The sequence below is a fragment of the Triticum aestivum genome, chromosome 2D, assembly GCF_018294505.1.
Source record: "Triticum aestivum cultivar Chinese Spring chromosome 2D, IWGSC CS RefSeq v2.1, whole genome shotgun sequence".
In the NCBI taxonomy this organism is placed as follows: domain Eukaryota; kingdom Viridiplantae; phylum Streptophyta; class Magnoliopsida; order Poales; family Poaceae; genus Triticum; species Triticum aestivum.
In genome coordinates, this window is record NC_057799.1 from 301,618,935 (window position 1) to 301,639,364 (window position 20,430).

The window sequence follows — 20,430 nt, forward strand, 5'->3', positions numbered from 1 at the left end:
CGAGGACTTGGAGCCGTACTTATGCAGGAGGGAAGAGTTGTTTCATATGCCTCACGACAGCTTAAACCCCATGAGTTGAATTATGCTACACATGATTTGGAGTTAGCAGCCGTAGTGCATGCGTTGAAGACTTGGAGACATTTTCTCATCGGAAACCATTGTGAGGTATACACATATCACAAGAGTTTGAAGTATATCTTCACGCAGAAGGAGTTGAATCTCAGGCAGAGGAGATGGTTGGAACTCATTAAGGATTATGATATGAAGTTGCATTATCATCTCGGAAAGGCTAACGTAGTAGCCGATGCGTTGAGCCGCAAGAGTCATGTCAATACACTCATGACCGGAGAGTTACCCAAGGAGTTAGCAGAGGATCTTCGCGAGCTATGTTTGCAGATAGTTCCGAGAGGCTATGTAGCAGCATTGGAGATTTAATCTACTTTGATGGATAAGATCAGAGAAGCTCAGAAGACGGACAAGGAGATTGTCGAGATAAAGGAAAGGATGAGCAAAGGAAAGGCTAAAGGATTTCGTGAGGATGAGCACGATACCTTATGTTTTGAGGACCGCGTTTATGTGCCAAATGATCAGGAGATCAGGAAGCTGATTTTGCAGGAGGCCCATGACTCGCCATATTCGATTCACCCAGGAAATACTAAAATGTACCTGGATTTCAAGGATAGTTTCTGGTGGACCGAAATGAAGAAGGATATTGCGGAGTATGTAGCAGTTTGTGATGTATGTCAGAGAGTGAAGGTAGAGCATCAGAAGCCAGCAGGATTGCTACAACCATTGCCGATACCCGAATGGAAGTGGGACAAGCTAGGAATGGATTTTATCATGGGATTGCCCAGGACTCGTTCAGGCTATGACTCGATAAGGGTTGTAGTCAATCGTTTGACGAAAGTAGCTCATTTCATCCTAGTGAAGACCACTTACACCAGTGCTAAGTTGGCAAAGATATACATGACCAGGATCGTATGTTTGCATGGAGTTCTGAGGACCATTGTATCAGATAGAGGAACCCAGTTTACCTCAAAGTTTTGGAATCAGTTGCATGAAACTTTGGGAACCAGGCAAGAGTTTAGTACAACTTTTCACCCGCAGACAGATGGACAGACTGAGAGAGTCAATCAGATTTTGGAGGACATGTTGAGAGCTTGTGCACTAGACTATGGATCCAGTTGGGACAATAATTTGCCCTACGCAGAGTTCTCTTACAACAACAGCTATCAAGCCAGTTTGAAGATCGCCCCTTTTGAAGCATTGTACGGAAGGAGGTGCAGGACACCGTTGTTGTGGGATGAAGTTGGAGACCGACAGTTGTTTGGACCAGATTTGATTAAAGAGTCTGAAGAGAAGGTTAAGCTGATTCACGATAGACTCAAAGTAGCCCATTCCAGGCAAAAGAGTTATGCGGATTCTAAACGCAAGGAGACAGTTTACGAAGTCGGAGACAGAGTGTATGTTCGTGTATCACCACTCCGAGGAGTGAAGCGCTTTGGAGTTAAGGGAAAGCTAGCACCACGTTTTGTGGGACCATACAAAGTTTTGGAATGTATGGGAGAAGTTGCTTACAAGTTGGAATTACCCGAAGGATTGTCAGGAGTTCATGATGTGTTCCACGTTTCTCAGTTGAAGAAGTGCCACGCAGAGATGGCTGATATTCCTCTGAGAGATACAGTGCCACTGGAAGCGATTCAATTGGATAGCGATTTGACCTACCAGGAGAAGCCAGTCAAGATTCTCGAGTTTGCGAGCCGAGTTACACGCAGCAAAGTTATCAAGTTTTGCAAGGTTCAGTGGAGCCACCATACCGAAGATGAAGCCACCTGGGAACGAGAGGAAGACCTGCGGAAGGATTACCCTCACCTATTTTCTAGCCAACCCGAATCTCGAGGGCGAGATTCATCTTAAGGGGGGGTAGGTTTGTAACATCCCAAATTTTCAATTTGGAATGTTATACATTAGGTCATCTTTACATATCATATTTTGTTGCATTTTGGTTTGATCCTAGAAATTCTACGCAACTCAAGGACCCACGGAGAGAGTTGGGGATTTCGTTGTTTTCATATTTGAGTTTTCTCGAATTTTGAAAAGAGGATCGTTTGGTTTTAATTATTTTCTCTTCGAATATTTCTTTTATAAAAATAAAAGAGAGAGGATAAAATGACTTCCTCAAAATACAGAAATATTGGAGATTTAATATTAAAATCAAATAAGAATTTTATTCGGAGTTTTATCGCTATTTTATTTGAATTAGGAAAAATATGCATTTTTCAAAATTGCACTAGAGTCCCAAATAAATGTTCACCTTTTCCAGTATATTTTTAGAGGACGGGGAAAATTTATTTTAGGATTTTTGGAGTCCGTTTAGTATTTCTTTTCTTCGTTTTTCTGCGCGGAATTATTTAAAAAAAAGTCAACCGACTTACCGGGCCATGTCCGACCGGGACACTGCGCCCGGGCGGCTTTATAAGCCGAGCCCGCGACCCCGCCGAGGCCCAAGTCGTCCGCCCCGCCGAAACCCTAGCCCCGCCAGCCCGCCGCCGCCGCCACTGCCGGCGCCGCGCCGCCCTACCGCCCTGCCACCGTCGCCGGAGTTCGCCGCCGCCGCCGGTTTTCTTTGCCGGTTCGTTTTTTTCGGTAAAACCCTAGATGCGTTTTTTTAATTAGATCAGTTTTCTTTGCCTGTTCGTCAGTTTTTCTTTTTCTCGGGATTTTCGCGATTATTTTCGATCGCAATTTCTTACCCGATTTTCGTTTTAGTTAAACTTTTCGCTCGTTTATCGGAATCAGGCGATTCAAGCGCCTAGAGTTTCTTCTCGAAGCCCTCTTTCTGTTTAATCAACTTAAACAAGTTTTTGCTACTGTAAAATTTGACTTTAGTCCCGATTAGTAAATGGATCTTGTTTCTTTCGCAGTTTGAGTTTCGTTGCTCCGTTTGATTTGATTCTTTTTGCAAACCGGAGTTCTTAAGTTGAACATTCCAGTTAGGTCTTCTTATTTGAGTTTTACCCATGCATCTTTGCTTGATTGCTTATTGTATGCTTGTTAGTTTGCGATAGAGTACCCGGAGTGCGAAGCGTGCTACTACGAGTCTCTAGGTTTCACGGATCATCAACAAGGCAAGTAACACTTTGATCATACCTCTTTATTACCCAGTTTTATTGCATTAGATCAATCCTCAAACAATTGCATGGTTAGGATCTGATTTAAATTGTGGGTTTGGGAAGTAGATGAGGTAGTACCTATTCACCTGTTTATTATCAAACCTATGGGAGTTACTTCTACGTTGCTTATTTTGCTATGCTATGGTCGTAGACGTGGTTTGGGTTTGAGTGTATTCATGACAGATGTGAGTATTGTTAATTAATGGTTAACTTAAGGTGGCAACTTTAATACACATCTGGGTGGATTGAGGCACCTGGGGAACCCAGTGTTGCCTGCATTTTTGGAAATCCCGGGGTACCGTGTGATTCTCCTATGGACTGCCACCCAGGCTCAAAGGGATCATAAGATTATTCATGCTAGAAACTTCCGTGTGCAGCCACATGCCGTTATGGGCTCTGGCATAGTTGAGTAAAAACCTTTCCATGATGGGCTAGCAGATGTAGGGGATTGTAGGTGTACCGGCCTATCTATCGGTTAAGGGGAACTCTTCGGGAAGACTGTGTCTCGGTCATCCGTTTCTCGAACATTATGTAGTGCGAGAAATCCAACGGAGGAGATCGAGTCTTGTGGGGAAAAGTGCGCAAACCTCTGCAGAGTGTACAATCTAATCATGGTTAGCCGTGTCCTCGGTTATGGACATCTTGAGTATCTAGTTCTTGGATTATCATGTGGATCTCATCACTCTTAATATAATTTGATTGGGTTTAATGATGATGCTTAATTGGGATTGAGTTGGGTGAACCTTCTCAATGTTTAACAACTACCATGATAGTTAAATAAAAATTTATTCCTTTGTTGTAGGGAAAAATTGGCTTTCCGCAAAATATATTAACCATACAGCCTCCACCAGCCATATATGCATGTAGTGATAGCATTATTCTGTTCATTACTCTCTTGTGTTACATTGCCAGCATATTCCATGTGCTGACCCGTTTTCGGGCTGCAACGTTCATGTTGCAGACTTTTCAGACGACGAGTAAGGTGCCTTAGGTCGTGGTCTTTCACTCAGTGATGCCGTTGGAGTTGATGGACTCACTTTATATTCCAAGCCTTCCGTTGTTATCGTATTAGATGGCCTTAAGCCATATTTATTGTAATAAGTTCTCTTTTGAGACATTCGATGTAATAAGTGTGTGATTGCTACTCTGTTATAAATCCTCAAGTACCGTGCGTGTCAGCATTACCGATCCAGGGATGACACTGATGCAGAGAGATCAGACTGTCTGAGATCTGGTCGCTACAGTTATTCTAGATGTGATAAGACAGTGTCACAGTATCTACCTAGTATCTAAATATGTTGCCATCTCATCAACGGTGCCATAAGAAAATTATTTGGCACTGCTTCAGCAATTTGGGCAGACAACTCTTCTCCACACATCTGAGCAACCAAGCAGTAAAATATTAATCTTTATGGCACGAAGGAACTGGGCATCGGAACAATTGGGTGCTCTGGAGTCTGGTTCCTTGAATTTTTCCTCTCGCATCGGCTCGACAGTGCAGGGTACCGATGCAAAATGTAGCAATAGTTGTTTTGACACCGGTTTTAGCCTACATAGTGGAGGGCCTTAGTGCTATAAGTTCTATGTTACTAAATTTATGCACGTACACACCTGTTAGTATTAATTTGATGCCATCCAAACATTGTCGCTATGTTGTTGTAGTTATATTTAGCTTCCTCATAAAATTTTCAATTTGTTATTTATAGTACATGACTAAGAACTTGTAGCGTTGTTGCAGTTAATTATAACTTGTGATATTCCAAAATTTGGTTGTTCTCTCAGTAGCAATTAATTCATTTGCAATTGGTCTTTTTGAGAAGATATGTCATAATTAAGATGTTTCTTCAGTTTTTAAAAATATGTATGTGGTGATTTTCTATGTTGCTAGAAACCCATTTTCCCTACAATTGTTACTGGTTTAGTTTTAAATATTATAGGATGAACGGAAGTGTTCTTGCTTGGAGTGGGTTGATCAAGAGTGGCCACAGTCTTTGAAAATGTGCCTAGCAAAGCTCTGGAGCATGTATGAGGAAGAGAACAAAGATAGGCTTAGATAAAATTTTGTCAACGATGAAGAATATTTCAAGATACAGGAAAAAAGAGGAAGATGGAGACTGAGCTCAAATTTTTTAAATTATAATTTGCTAAGATGGTGTTGGCGAAGGAAGAGGCACTTTCCCAGTTGGTCAGTGCAAAATAGGTTCTTACTAAACTGAAAGTGGAGGTGGAGAAGACGAACTTGGTGATCATGCATCGGTTGATTAGGGAAATGAATATATTGTTGTAATATTGTGCTTATGAAGGTGAATTACCTATATGATGTATTGTGATGTTTTCACGTAGCTATTGTACTATGATGTTAAAATATATTTATGTGCCTGATATGAATTCGGAGAACAACTATTCAATATGAAATGTGAATTTGCTTAATATTGGAATTATTAATAGTAAACTAATAAACCTTCTAAATGGTTCATGGAACTTTACAAACGGTTCTAGCAGTAAAAGCATGTGTGATGGATAGCCTAATGTCATATAGTTTTCTTCATCTGATCGTGTGTGGTATACTTGAATATAGAAAATGGTTAACGGAGGCAGAGCGTGTGTGATCGTTACACCTATCACACATGAGGCTATACAGAAAACTATGATGTAGATACGAGCGGAAACGTTTTTCTTGGATTCACCGTGTGGGATGTGCGCACTAACGGAAACGTTTGTCTGGCACTCACTGTGTAGGATATACATACGAACGGAAACATTTTTCTAGGATTCACTATGTGGGATGTACATATGAACTGAAACATTTTTCTGGGGTTCACTGTGTGGGATGTACATACGAGCGGAAACATTTGTCTGGGATTCACCGTGTGGGATGTACTTATGAACGGAAACAGTTGGGCTTGTATAATTGTATGCGATGGCTAGCCTGATCGCACACGAGCTCATTTTACCCAGCATTTGTGACCGGAAGACCTATGCCTAACGGTTTCTGGGTCGTGTGGGAAGGACCCCCTATCGCACACACAAGCAAGGCGACGGTTTAAAACTCCATTGCGGAAAGGGGTTAAAAACCGTTTGTATAGCAGCTCGTTGTACCAGTGTCGCTGCACCAGTGAATTCAAGAAGTCTACCACAGAGTCTTTTTCAGAAGAATTGCTTTTATTCTACATTTTGTTAAGAGTAAATATGCGAACAAATGGAGATTATTTAAGCTAAGATGCAGAGTGATGCTACATAATCAACTAGGTATAAATGTAAGTACAGCACACAGGCAAAAGGTACGAGCAATGCAAAGCTAAACTTCTTCAGTAGCATTGGTTTTATTCAACATTTTGGTAGGAGTAATATAGATCTGATGTGTAGAAAATGGAGGGCAAGGGAAAATAAGCTGCAAAGTGATGGTACATGAACAACTAGCTAACAATATAAGTACAGTGATAAAGGACAACGGATTCTTACAAGAACAATGTAGAGCTAAACTTCTTCATAAGCATTGGGTTTATTCTACATTAATGCAAGCATTAACATAGATCTGACAATTTGGAGCAAACAGTGGATAAGCAAGCTATAATGCACACTGATGTCACATAATCAGCCAGGTGTGAATGTAAGTACAATGATACAGGACAACAGGTACTAACAATAGCAAAGAAGTGATCATCATAGTTGGGACATCCTAGGTTTTGTGTTGTTGGTTCTATAGCCAATATATGTGCGGTGCTATCTGATTTCTCCGGTACCACCACCTTTTTCAAGGACTTTGCTTGTACTCTTTCAGATTCTGCAATCACCCTCTTCCTTTTGCATGTATGATACAAAAGAACAACATATGAATGAAAAAAATATGGTATGACGACAAATGGAATAGGTATTGATAATGGATGGGCATGGCATCTTCACATATATGATTAGTCAACTAAGAAGATGGCGGCAACAGAGTAGAAGAAATGCAAGATACGTGCAACCAATAAAACCTTGCCAAATTAGAACACACACCTTGTTGGGTGAACAAGATAGACCTTCTGCCTTTGACTCCTTGAGCTCAGAATAGTCATTAGGATCATATTCTGAACACGAATCTGTAGGTGGGGAGCGTGTGTGTTTCATTGCATCCAGAATGGAACTCAATCCCTTGATGCCATGTTTGTTAGCCATTGCACTGTTGCGCAATATTCTTCTGATGTGCGCATTCTCATATTCATTGTGATTACGTTGAATATCTGAGAAGCATGAAAAAAAAATAGTAGCGAGATTATCTTTGTAATGCAGAGGATATTCAAATATAATAGGGGCTCCCTATAAACCCTTGTGTGCTATCACTGGATTCTGGTGAGAGAGCTCATGTGTGGTGTAATTTGGTGTGTACATTAATATAATCTGGGACAACTACACACAATAAATAGGCTTCCTATTGGGAGCTCCTGAAATAAGGATAGCTGGAAGATGATAGGTTCATGATATACTGTATACAAGGTTTATTGCCAAACCATGATAACGAGAGTGCAGAGAGAAATAGTATTCCCTCATGTCTATAAATGTGGCGCACATGCATTTCAAAACTCACATAGTAACATTAGCTGACCAATTAAATGTAAGCTTTGGAAATATGAGTGCATGTAATTTAGCTTGAAGGATGGAGTGTTGCTAGTATGACACAAAGCCTCTAGCTGGTCGTAGTGTAGATAAAAGGGGTACATCATAAGTATCGTAAATAAATCAGGAAATTGGGACTGGCTGGAAAATATGGGGTTGTATTCACTACAAAAAAAGACACATCCGTGACATTTTGGGTCAAACGAATTTATTTTTTCTGTCATACTTATGACACTTCTATGACGATAATTGTGACAAAAGCCGGTATCATCATACATGTGGTGGGGTCCTACTTCTATGACAAAAAATCATAACAGAAAATGGGCTTTTCGTCCTGGGCGGGCCGGAGACGCAGCTGCATGACATTCTTTGGGCCGTCCATGACGGAAAAAACCGTGGTAGAAGCGAGGGCGAGGAAAATATCGGGGTGTTCCCGGTTACGGTGGGTTGTCGGGGCCGAGCGATGCGCGTTTCTCTCATACACGCACGCGCGTGGGTGCGAGGCGTTGGGCTCTAACTGAACCGGAGAGAGGCGTTGGGCTCTAACTGAACCCGAGCGATTGCACTGCAGGCTACGCGTTACTGAACCCGAGGGATCGATCGATGGCTGTTAACTGAACCCGATCGAGCGATTCCTTCGCTGCTGCTGCTAACTGAAGCCGATCGATGCTGCCTCTGGATGAACAGTGAGTGTTGCTGGGGGGTTTGGATGAACAGTTCCTGGTGGGGGTGGATGAACAGGACCCCGTGGTGTTGCCTCTGGATGAATAGGACCCCGATCAATCGAGCCGGTTGGGGCTGGATGAACAGGACCCCGTGGAGGGTTGGATGAACAGGACCACCCCGTGGAGGGCTGGATGAACAGTAGATGATGTAGGGCTGGATGAAAAGTAGCCCATGGAGGGGTGGTTGAACAGGAGCCCGTGGAGAGGGCTGGTTGAACAGTAGCCGGTGGAGTAGCGCGTGGTGGAGGCTGGTTGAACAGGAGCCCGTGGATGAACAGTCGCAGGTGGAGGCTGGAGGAGGTCGACGGTGGATGAACAATAGCCCGTGGAGGCTGGAGGGGGTCGACGGTGGAGATGAACAGTATCCCGTGGAGTCCCGTTTTGCGGTACGCCACACCCCTCCCGATGAACAGGACCCTCGTTTTGACCGTAGCGCTCCAACACAAGTCTGTTTCCTCCGTTTTGCGGTACGCCACACCCCTCCCGATCAACAGGACCCCGGTTTCGACCGTAGGAGGTCCGTTTCCTCCGTTTTGTGGTACGCCAGACCCCTCCCGATGAACAGGATCCCGTTTTGAACGTGGCCGGTCGAACACAAGGCCGTTTCCTCTATTCTGCGGTACGCCAGGCCTCGTTTCCATCGGCTGTTCCGTCCAAGCCCTCCCGATGAACACGACGACGCATTCCATTCCGACCCAGCCGGTTGGCTCCCCATGAACACGACGACGATGCTGTTTCTCTGTTCTGACCCAGCCATGTACACGAGCCCTGGCCGTACGTATGCGCGAGTAGGCGTTCGAGACCCTGCCCGTATGTACGTGCGTGGCCGTATTTTCTTTCTTGCACACTGGCCGCTGTACGTACGTGTACATGCTACGTGCGCGCCTCTACTACGACACATGCGCACCTCTACATCGACCAGTATGTACGTACACGTTCGCGACCAGAATGACAAAGCTACGTACACTTCGACCAGGTGGGTCCCGACTGTCAGGCACTTCCTTGCCTGCAAAGATGTAGCTGGTGGGTCCCAGCAGTCAGGGGGCGAATCGTTTTTTTTGCCCGGACGCACTTCCTTGCGTGCGAAGATGTAGCTGGTGGGTCCCAGCAGTCAGGGGGAAACTTTTTTTTGTGAAATACGGTGGCCCGTCTGGTGGGTCCCCGCTGTCAGGTGGAGGAGTAATTATTTTGCACGTAATAAGGAGGCACTTCCTTGTTGCGGCCGTGGACCCAGCTGTCAGCCTCTCCACGTACATTCCATGTCCGATGGAAGCCGTTCCTTGACTACGTTGACCACGCCGCGCCGAGAGCACCAGGGCGGTGGACGACGGCGAGGCCTAGGAAGGAGACGACGCGGAGCCGGGGAAGACGTGATAGTGGAAGCCCGCGCGAAGAGGAGTACGAGGGTTTACAGGTTCGGCTGCGGTGTGAGGCTGCCGTTACCGCAGAATAACATGGGGTGTGGGTGAGTGGAGGGATGGCTTGGCCAGCGGTGGGAGTAGTAGGGGGTTGGTGAGGCCTCTGCGGCAGCACAGCCGGCCACGGGAGGCAGGAGCACGAGGCACGACCGGCGCTGGTTTGGGCGGCTAGAGCAAGAAGACCAGAGGTTGAAGAAGCACTACGGCCGTTGGATGGACATCGTACGGTCACTGGAGCTAGAATCGTGCATATTGACTAAGTTGACAAAGCCCTCCGTCCCCGTCAACTTAGTAGGCCCACAAGTCAGCCTGCCACTATAGCTGGTGGATCCGAGCTGTCAGCGGCGGTAACGTTTTTTTTTCGCAAAATACAAAGGCCCCTTCGGTGGGTCCCAGATGTCAGGAGAATAACAGCAGGTGTGGGTGAGTAGAGGGATGGCTAGGCCAGCGATGGGAGTACGGTGGGGCGGTGAGGCCTGCGCTGCAGCACAGCCGGCCGCGGGGAGGAGGGAGCAGGCAGTCCCACCGGCGCTTGTTTGAGCGGCTGGAGCAGGAAGAGCAAAGATTGAAGAAGCACGACGGCCGTTGGATGGACATCCAACAGTCACTGCTTGTGCGTCAACCTTTTTTTAGGAAAGCCTCAAATCTGTGCAAAACAGCATACAACCCATCTGCCATTATTTCTAATAATTTACAGCCCATTTTCTACTTCTTAAGGTTTTTTTGGAGCCCGTATTCTTTTTGTTAGCATTACAGCCCATATTGTGGCCACGGTTAAAAAATTGTACGAAATTTTGCATATTTCGGTGCGGTCCGAACTGTTTTTAATCCCGAAATTTCGAGTCACATTCAAACTGATTTTAAAAATAAATGTATATCAATATAAAATCCAACAAATTGTCCACGCATAAAAATCAATGCAATTTAAAATCTCGAAATGAAAAAAAGAAATTTGAAACTAATTTCCGGTTTGATGTGTTTTAAAAATGTACAACCCATTTCTCATTACTGATAGGCCATTTTCTCGGCCATCCAAATGAAGCTCTCCTCGTCTTGAAAGATTTGCAGCCCAACAGGCCTGAAAAAACGACTTACTTGGCAAATTACAAAAAACTGGGCTATGGCCGTGGACCCAGCTGCGGCCGTGGACCCAGCTATCAGCCGCTCCACGTACAGTACTCTTCCGATGGAAGTCGGTCGTTGACCACATTGACCACACCGCGCCGAGAGCACCAAGGCAGTGGACGACGGCGAGGCCTAGGAAGGGGACGACGTGGAGCCGGGGAAGACGCGGCAGTGGATGCCCACGCGGAGAGGAGTACGAGGGTTCACTAGTTCGGCTGCGGTGTGAGGCTGCCGTCGCCGCGGAATAACAGGGAGTGTGGGTGAGTGGAGGGATGGCCTGGCCAGCGGTGGGAGTAGTATGGGGGCGATGAGGCCTCCGCGGCAGCACAGCCGGCCACGGGAGGCAGGTGCAGGCGGCACGACCGGTGCTGCTTTGGGCGGCTGGAGCAAGAAGACCAGAGGTTGAAGAAGCACTATGGCCGTTGGATGGACATCGTATGGTCAGTGGAGCTAGAATCGTTCATATTGACTAAGTTGACAAAGCCCTCCATCCCGGTCAACTTAGTAGGCCCACAAGTCAGCCACCCACTATGGTGGGTCCCAGCTAGCAGGGGGGTATTCATTTTTTTGTGCGTAATAAGGAGGCACTTCCTTGCGTGCGAAGATATAGTCGTGGGTCCGACCTGTCAGCGAGGGGAACATTTTTTTCGCGAAATACAAAAGCCCTTCCCACGTAAAGTCCACGTACAGTGCGTAATAAGGAGGAACTTTCCTTGCGTGCGACCATGGACCTCGTGGGTCCCCGCTGTCAGGCTCTCCATGTACAGTCCTCTTCCGATGACTCTCGTATGTTGACCATGCCGCGCCGAGCGCACCGAGGCGATGGACGACGGCGAGGCCCCAGACTGGAATGACCCGGAGATGGGGAAGACGCGGCAGTGGAGTCACAGACGGAGAGGAGTGGGAAACTTGACTGGTTCGGGTGCGGGGTGGGCCTACACTCGGCAGAGAATAACATGAGGTGCGGAGTGGAGGGATGGCCTGGCCGTCGGCGGGGTAGGGTTTCACCGAGGAGCTCAAAACAACGCCGCTGGACGCCGGAGGCTGGAGCAGGCGGTCCCAGCAGCGCTGGGGGAAGAAGACAAGAGATTGAAGAAGAATGCCGGCCATTGGATGTAAATCCAACACCTTCTTAGGCTTCGACCTACTAGCCCACATGTCAGCCAGTCCATTTGTTTTTTAGTCCATTTGGTGGGCTGGGTGAAACAGTGATGTAGCATCTATGCAGCCCGTTTATATATATGGTAGAATTTAAAGCCCATTTGCATTTTTCTCATAATCCGCAGACTTGCTGGGCTGGGTGAAAATATCATGTTGGGCTAGACGGAGAAATGTTATAAAAACATAAACACATGATTGCACGTCTATTACTGCATTGGTCAGTAAAATCTTTGCAAGCTTATGTACGCAATCACTAGGAGTTAACTTGCCAAGTTTTATATAAACAATTATCATTATTATTATTTTGTAAGAACTTTCAACTTACGAAATAAAATATCATTTTAATTTGATGAGTTAATAGTACGTGGGGTATTATTATTTTTTAGGCTAGACGTGGGACAGTTGAGTTGGTTCTAGGGAAAAGTACTGGGAGAAAACTCAGTTTACATCGAAAAAGAAAGTGGGAGAAAATTCAGATATAGGATTAATGAAAACGAAAAATAAAGGAAGTGGGAAGGTCTATAAAATGGTTGGATGAACGACAGGTTTAACAGAAACTTATGTTGTTTCTAATATATATATATATGTGTGTAATAAAATAAGATATAAATATAGGTTCAGTTTTGCATTCTTATAGAAAACAGGTTCAGTTTTGCATTCTTATAGAAAAAGAGAAGTGAGCTGTGCGTCGTCTTGAAAAAACAAACATAACTTGGGCTGCTGATGTTATAGAGAAGCTAGGTTGGGAGGCCCAGAGGCCGCTTGGTACCTGTTGGATCCAAAAAATGTTGAAACATGTCGTGGGCTGCCCATGTTAAACAACAAAACCTAGGCCATGGACCTGGTGGGCCCGGGACTGTCAGCCTCTCGACGAACAGTTGTCTCCCCATTCCTCTTGTTTTGCTGACCATGTTGGGAATGACAGACGGCGGTGCCGCGGCTAGAGCACCAAGGCGGAGGACAACGTCGAGACCTCGGACCGAACGAACCGGAGCGGGGGAAGACGCAGGCGGAGGGGAGTACGAGGGTTGACTTGTTCGGGTGCAGGGTGGGCCGATGGAGCAGCCGCCGCCGGACAATGTGTGGTAGTAGAGGGATGGCCTGGCCAACGCCATAGGCTATGACGGCCAGCCGCTGTATAGGAGGGAAAAAAGATTGAACAAAATAAATAAATACAAATGGATAGGTGGTTGGTCCCATATGTCTGTGTACGAGACCCGCTGGGTCAACCTGAGGAGGGGAATATGTTGGGAGGAAGGAGATTCAAAGCACGGCAGCCGAGTGAAATAGTTTATTTCAACGGACAAGTGAACTAGTTACATACATAAGCAAATAGCCACTAAAAAAAGCAAACAGGTTAATGGGTTCTTAAAAGAAATATTTCGGACAAAACGGATAATTACGACACATAGGCTAATGCATGAAACACTCAGATGATAAAGGTGCTTATAAATAGATAAAGTACAACATCTAGACCTTCCTGGCACACTTGATCATGACGTTGCGGCTGTCCGTGTACTCGTCGGTTACGGGAAGCAGACACACCCTCATGTCCAAGATCTGCATGTACATGTCGTAGCATGCGTATGCGTCCTTGGCCGCGTAGGTTATGTAGGCTAGATTCAGAGGTACCTCCCACGTGTTCAGGTCCTTAGTATCGTTGTCTTCTTTCATGTTGGCGTATCAGGGGTCGATGATGGTCTCGATGAGGTCAACCATGGAGTCCTTCTCTTGCCCGTTGCTGATGATCTTGTATTGCTTCTGGATGTCGACAATCTTGTTGCACCAGATGGACGAATCGTCGCGTTCTTCCTTCTCTCCACCGTAGCGAAGGTGCAGTCGGCGCTGCCGATGAAACGGGCGAATGCTCCAGAACCTCTGATGGCCCTACAGAAGTGGTAGATGAGAACCTCGTCCCGCACACATACCTGGGCGACGGCGATCCGCTGGTCCCTGTCAGGAGACGAATGGATGGGCACAAGGTTTAGTCCTGCAACCTTGTGCTTTCTCGTCCTGTAGGTACTGCTTGAATTCGGCGAGGCAGAGCTTCACCGAGTCTGGATCGTTGGTGTACATCACATTCAACTTGGTGCAGCCATAGGACTGAATGGCGAACTCAAAGGGGAACTCCTTGCTGAAGTCCATATCCAGCAGGCTCACCCCTCAGACCGCCATTGGAGTCTCTTCAAGTGAACGAGTGTGTAGGCGGCGTCAGCAGTTCGTTTTTCAGCTTTTGGGGAACTGGATTCAACAGTAAAATGAGTGTTTACAGGCGACAACAATTACTACCCCTCCCTCGTCCGCTGCACGCCCGGCAAAAGATGCACCCTCGGCGCATTCAAACGCCTCCATTAAGAAACCTACTCCGGCCACACGTCGGTTCACGAGCTGGTCTGTATTGGTACTGTAATAACAGGAGTTAGTGGTCACGTTACTTAAATTTAATTAGCTTTAATAGAAGTTTATACTTAAAACAAGCAATGCATTGGCTCGTTCTATCAGTGCCACAGGATCAACATGCACAACAATTAGAATTACTATTCTCAGGACGCACACGATCAACACATTTGTCGCACTTTCACAAAAGATAATACTACCAAGTTTGAACTGTTTGTTATGGTTGTTGTCCTCTCCATCATCATGCCGTGTTTCCCAGCTTGCAAGATTCAGAACAAACAAATAAGATCCAAATAATAAGTACAACAAAGATGCCTACACATCTCATTGATTCCCAGCTTGCAAGATCCAGAACCAACAAATAAGATTCAAATAATGTAACATCCCAAAATTCTAAATTTTGGAATGTTATAATAAATAGATAATGTTGATTGACTGTTTGATTGATTGAGTGAAACTGAGTGAAATTCGAAACTTTTGAAAGTTAAATGAGAGGGAATAAAAGGACTTCCCCAACTTTCTCTTTGCTTTTATGATCTCCGTGAATTCAAAATCTTTTCAAATACAAAACCCTTGAGTGAAGATGACATGACTTCTTCCATTTTAATAAATGAAAAGGGTTGTTGAAAATATTTGAATTTCATTTGAAAATATTTCCAATTCAGAAACTTTATGCAACTCAATGATTTTCATGAGAGAAGATAAAATGACTTCTTCAAAACATATGAAATATGAGTTGGGAGTTTCAAAGGATCAAATTTAAAGTTCCTTGGAAATTATTTTCAAATTTGGAGTTATTTGGGTTTTATTCAAATTATTTTTCTCCAAAAATAAAATATACAGAAATTAGGGTAAAATGATTCCCTACATCAGAAAATTGGAGAGAAATAAATTTGAAATCATTTTGATATTTTTAAAATGATTTTTATTGGATTTTATTAAGGCAGTAGCATTGTTTGATTTATTTGAATTTTTGAGGATTTTATTTGACATTGGAAAAATGTTCATGTTGTAGAAAATCTTTTTCTGAAAATTTTGATATATTATATGCCTATATAAGTTTATTATTTATTTTGTTTTTATTGTTTGTCTGAAAGAGAAAAAAAACTTCTAGACCGACCGGGCCGGCCCAGCCAGCCAGCCAGGCCACGGCCCAGCCGGCCCACGCGCCCGCACCGCCGCCTCCGACTCCGGGAGGAGTTCGCCGCCCGCACGCCTCCCGAGCGCCGCCACCGCACCGTGCCGCCTCCGATCTCCCTTGCCCCTCATCCACGCCACCTCCTCCCCTCCCCTATAAATCCCAAGGCCCCGGGCCCTCACCTCTCTGCTCGACGCGCCGCCCCTCCCGCATCTCGCCGGAGCCCGCAGCCGCCGCCGCCGTGGTCAACCGCCGCCGCCGCTGCCCCGCACCACAGCCACCGCCGCACTCCGCCCGCGCCACCTCGCCGCCCTCGCCCCTTGTCGCGAAGACGCGCCACGCCGGAGCTCGCCGTCGCCACTGCCCCGCCTCGCCGGGATTTCCCCGCCGGCGCTGAACCGTTGCTGAACCGTTATAAACTGCCGGTCCAATCCGGTTTTTCTTTCAAGTTCGTTTAAAAAAACCCTAGACTAGATCTGTTTTTTTAGGTTTAATTAAACAGCGAACGTCCACTGTTTAGATCCTATAAATGAAGATTCGTTATTTTAGTCTTTTCGTTTTCTGTATATTTATGTCAGGGACCTATCCGTGAATATAATTATTTATAGATTGGCCCCTAGTTTTCTTTGCTTGTTTCTCCAAATCCAACGAAACCAACACCCACTTCTTCGTTATGATCCCCTCTACCCAATAAAACAACTTAAACATGTTTTTTAAAGTTTTAAAATTTGATTTCAAACAGATTTGTATTTGAACTTCTTTTGTTCATAACTTGAGTTTTATAACTCCGTTTGAGTTGATTCTTTTTGCAAATTAAAGATCTTGACCTAAACTTTCTGATAAGGCCAAATTCACTTAATTTTGGTACTGTTAGAAATTGTTTTATGTTGCAAGAGTTATTTGCTTGGTTTTGAAGTTTTTGAATTGTCTTCTTCGTTCTATCTAATCTTTTGAGTGATTGCTTATGTGTGGTTACTATTGCTTGCTCACGATAGATTGAACGGAGTGTGACGAGTAGAACTATCAAGAGTTATGAGTGCGAATCATCTTCATCAACATTGCAGGCAAGTTCACACTTTGATCATATCCCTTTCATACCCAGTTTTTATGCATTAGATTCAACCCTCAAACATTGCATGACTAGGATTGATAACATGTGGGTATTGGGAAGTAGTTGATGAGGTAGGAACCTATTGACCTGCATTCAAACCATTGGGAGCTACTTCTACGTTTGCTTATTGCTATGCTATGCTAGTAGACGTGGATTGGGTGAGTGTATCCATGACAGATGTGAGATTGTTAATTATTGGTTCAACTTAAGGTGGCAACATAAATACACATCTGGGTGGATTGAGGCACCTGGGGAATCCAGTGATTGCCTGTATTTTTGGAAATCCCGGGGTACCGTGTGATTCTCCTATGGATCGCCACCCAGGCTCAAAGGGATCATAAGATTATTCATGCTGGAAACTTCCGTGTGCAGCCACAAGCTATTATGGGCTCTAGCATAGTTGATTAAGTCGTGTGAACTCTTACAGTGGTAGACTAGCAGATGTAGGGGATGTAGGTGGTACGGTCTACCCATCGTAAGGTGCTAACGCTTCTGAAAGACTGTGTCTCGGTCATCCGTTTCTCAAACACCATGTAGTGCGAGAAATCCAACGGAGGAGATCGAGTCTTGTGGGGAAAAGTGCACAAACCTCTGCAGAGTGTACAAACTAATCATGATTAGCCGTGTCCCCGGTTATGGACAACTTGAGTATCTAGTACTTGGATTATCATGTGAATCTCATCATGTTACTTTAATTAATCTTGTTGGGTTAATGATGATACTTAATTGGGATTGAGATGCTGTCAACCATCTCAATGTTTAACAACCACCATGATAGTCAAATAAAATTTATTCCTTTGCAGTAGGGAAAAATTGGCTTTTCGCAAAATAGTAACCATAGAGCTTTTTCACCAGCCAAATATGCATATAGTGATAGGTATAATTCATCATTATCCTATGGTGTGAATTTGCCAGTACATTCAATGTACTGACCCTCTGTGGCTGCAACGTCTCATGTTGCAGGATATCTTACGACGAGTAAGTGATACGTTAGGGTTACGATTTCTACACTCAACTTTGCCGTTGGTGTTGATGGGAACCCACAACCTTGTTATTTCCGCTATTTGGATTGAGGTAATAGTATTTACGTTACTTTATACATGTGATTTACCTCTGTTAGAAATCCTCGAGTACTGTGTGTCAGCATACCGATCCAGGGATGACACTTAAGCACAGAGACTTGATCCATTCGGGTCGGGTCGCTACAAGATGGTATCAGAGCACATGTTGACTGTAGGACGTGACCCTAGAAACTGGCAAGCCCATAGGAAGGATTTTCTCTAAAACCTTCTTTTTCAAAAAGGTCTTTTACCTCTTTTCTCTTCTGAGCTTATTCAAACATTCCCTTTAAGTGAGACCATACCCCTTTTCCCTTTGGACCACTCGAAGATTCGATGGATGAGACCACTTAAAGAAGTACAAGATATCGGACAACTAAGACCACTTTGGAATGAAGAAGATTTTACCGTGTAAATGGAAACTACAACGGTTGAAGACTCTGAAGACTAGGAGAATTTGAAGATTTGTATGACCTAGGAATGGCTACTCTTATGGAAGTTGGCAGACTATGGAAGCCGTCAATGCCTGAGATCAAGGTGTATCGGAGAAAGACTGGAACGTGGAGCATTAGAAAACAAAGTTTTGTCAAGGAAAACCCTAAGGCAGGAGATATCCACTATGGAGAGATAGCTCATGGAAATGACAAGGACAGAAACATGGCTATCCATGATGTTATCGCCCGCTTATGCTATTGTCACCGTGCTGAGTTAAGCATGCATTTCTTCGGAAGGATTGGATGGTAGAAGGCTGATGGAGCATCTGCCAAGCAAAAGATGCAGTTTTAACCTTAGCTGGTGTATCGCCAGGATCTGGAGTATTACATCAAGGTTTTAAATGTGGACCTTCAGGAAGCTATATTTGACAAATAAGTGTTTCGTGAAGAACTCAGAACCGAGAAACTGAAAGTAGCCAAGCTGGAGGAGCAAAACCTCGAGACATCGGAGAATTCGTCAGGAACTGAAGGAAAGTAGGACCAGGGTTCATGCCAAGGATGTTGAAAACCAGAAGTTTGAATGCAACTCTAGAAATATTAAAGGACGTCACGAGAGACTTCACGTCAACAGAGATGATCTGGCAAAAGAACTTGAGAAGGTCAAGTCTGATCGGAAGAAGCCATTGGAGGCATGAACAAGACTTGAAGAGTTTGGCGACGTTGAAGATTTATTGACCTTTAGAAGATCAAACCCCTATTATATACTTGTGTTAGATGCGACGTTTGTGAGCTGTCATTTGTTTGATGTTTTTTTTCCGACAGCCACAAAATAAAATCTGTCTTTTTAAAACCATTGTTTGTATTGTGTGCATCCCTCTCTACCTCTCTTATCTCACCCCAAACCCATGGACCCAATAGAGGATGAATGGAGATGAGCTTGTATTTTCTAGACCAATGAGTCAATTGGAGACAGACCGATGGATTCAGAACATGGAGGATCACATGGAGAATAACCCTATAGCCGGAAAGGATATGACCCAGCATGCTCTTCAGTGCTTTGAAAGAGGTGCTGCTACTTGGTGGAGGATGTACCAAACCACCAATGGATGGCAAGGAGTAACCACTTGGAAAGGATTTAAGTTGAATTTACCAAAGTCTCGAGTTTTCCCCAGAAATTGAAGCCTTAGGGAAGTTCAGTCTACATTGTTGGGAAAGATCCGTGAAGCTCAGAAGGATGACAAAGAGATTGCTGAGGTAAAAGAGAAGATGAGCAAAGGAAAGGCCAAAGATTTTCGTAAGGATGAGCACGACACCTTATGGTTCGAGGACCGTGTATATGTGCCCAATAATGCAAAGATCAGGAAGTTAATACTTCAGGAGGCTCATGACTCACCATACTCGATTCGCCCTGGAAACACCAAGATGTATTTGGATTTGAAGGAGCGTTTCTGGTGGACTGGTATGAAGAAGGATATTGTGGAGTATGTAGTCGTAGGTGATGTATGCCAGAGAGTAAAGGCAGAGTATCAGAAGCCAGCCAGATTACTACAGCCTATGCCGATACCCGAGTGGAAGTGGGATAAGCTTGGCATGGATTTCATTACCGGATTTCCTAGAACCCGATCGGGATATGATTCTATCTGGGTAGTAGTTGATTCGCTTGACCAAAGTGGCTCACTTTATTCTAGTGAAAACCACCTATACAAGTGCGAAGTTGGCCAAGATATATTTGACCAGGATCGTATGTCTGCATGGAGTTCCGAGGACCATCGTATCAGATAGAGGAGTTTACCTCAAAGTTTTGGAATCAGCTGCACCAGACTTTGGGTACTAGGCTAGAGTTCAGTACAGCCTTTCATCCGCAGACAGATGGATAGACCGAGAGAGTCAATCAGATTCTGGAGGACATGTTGAGAGCGTGTGCGCTAGATTATGGATCTAGTAGGGATGATAATCTACCTTACGCGGAGTTCTCATACAACAACAGTTACCAAGCCAGTTTGAAGATGGCCCCTTTTGAAGCTTTGTATGGGAGAAGGAGCCAGACACCGTTGATGCGGGATGAAGTTGGAGACTGTCAGTTGTTTGGACCAA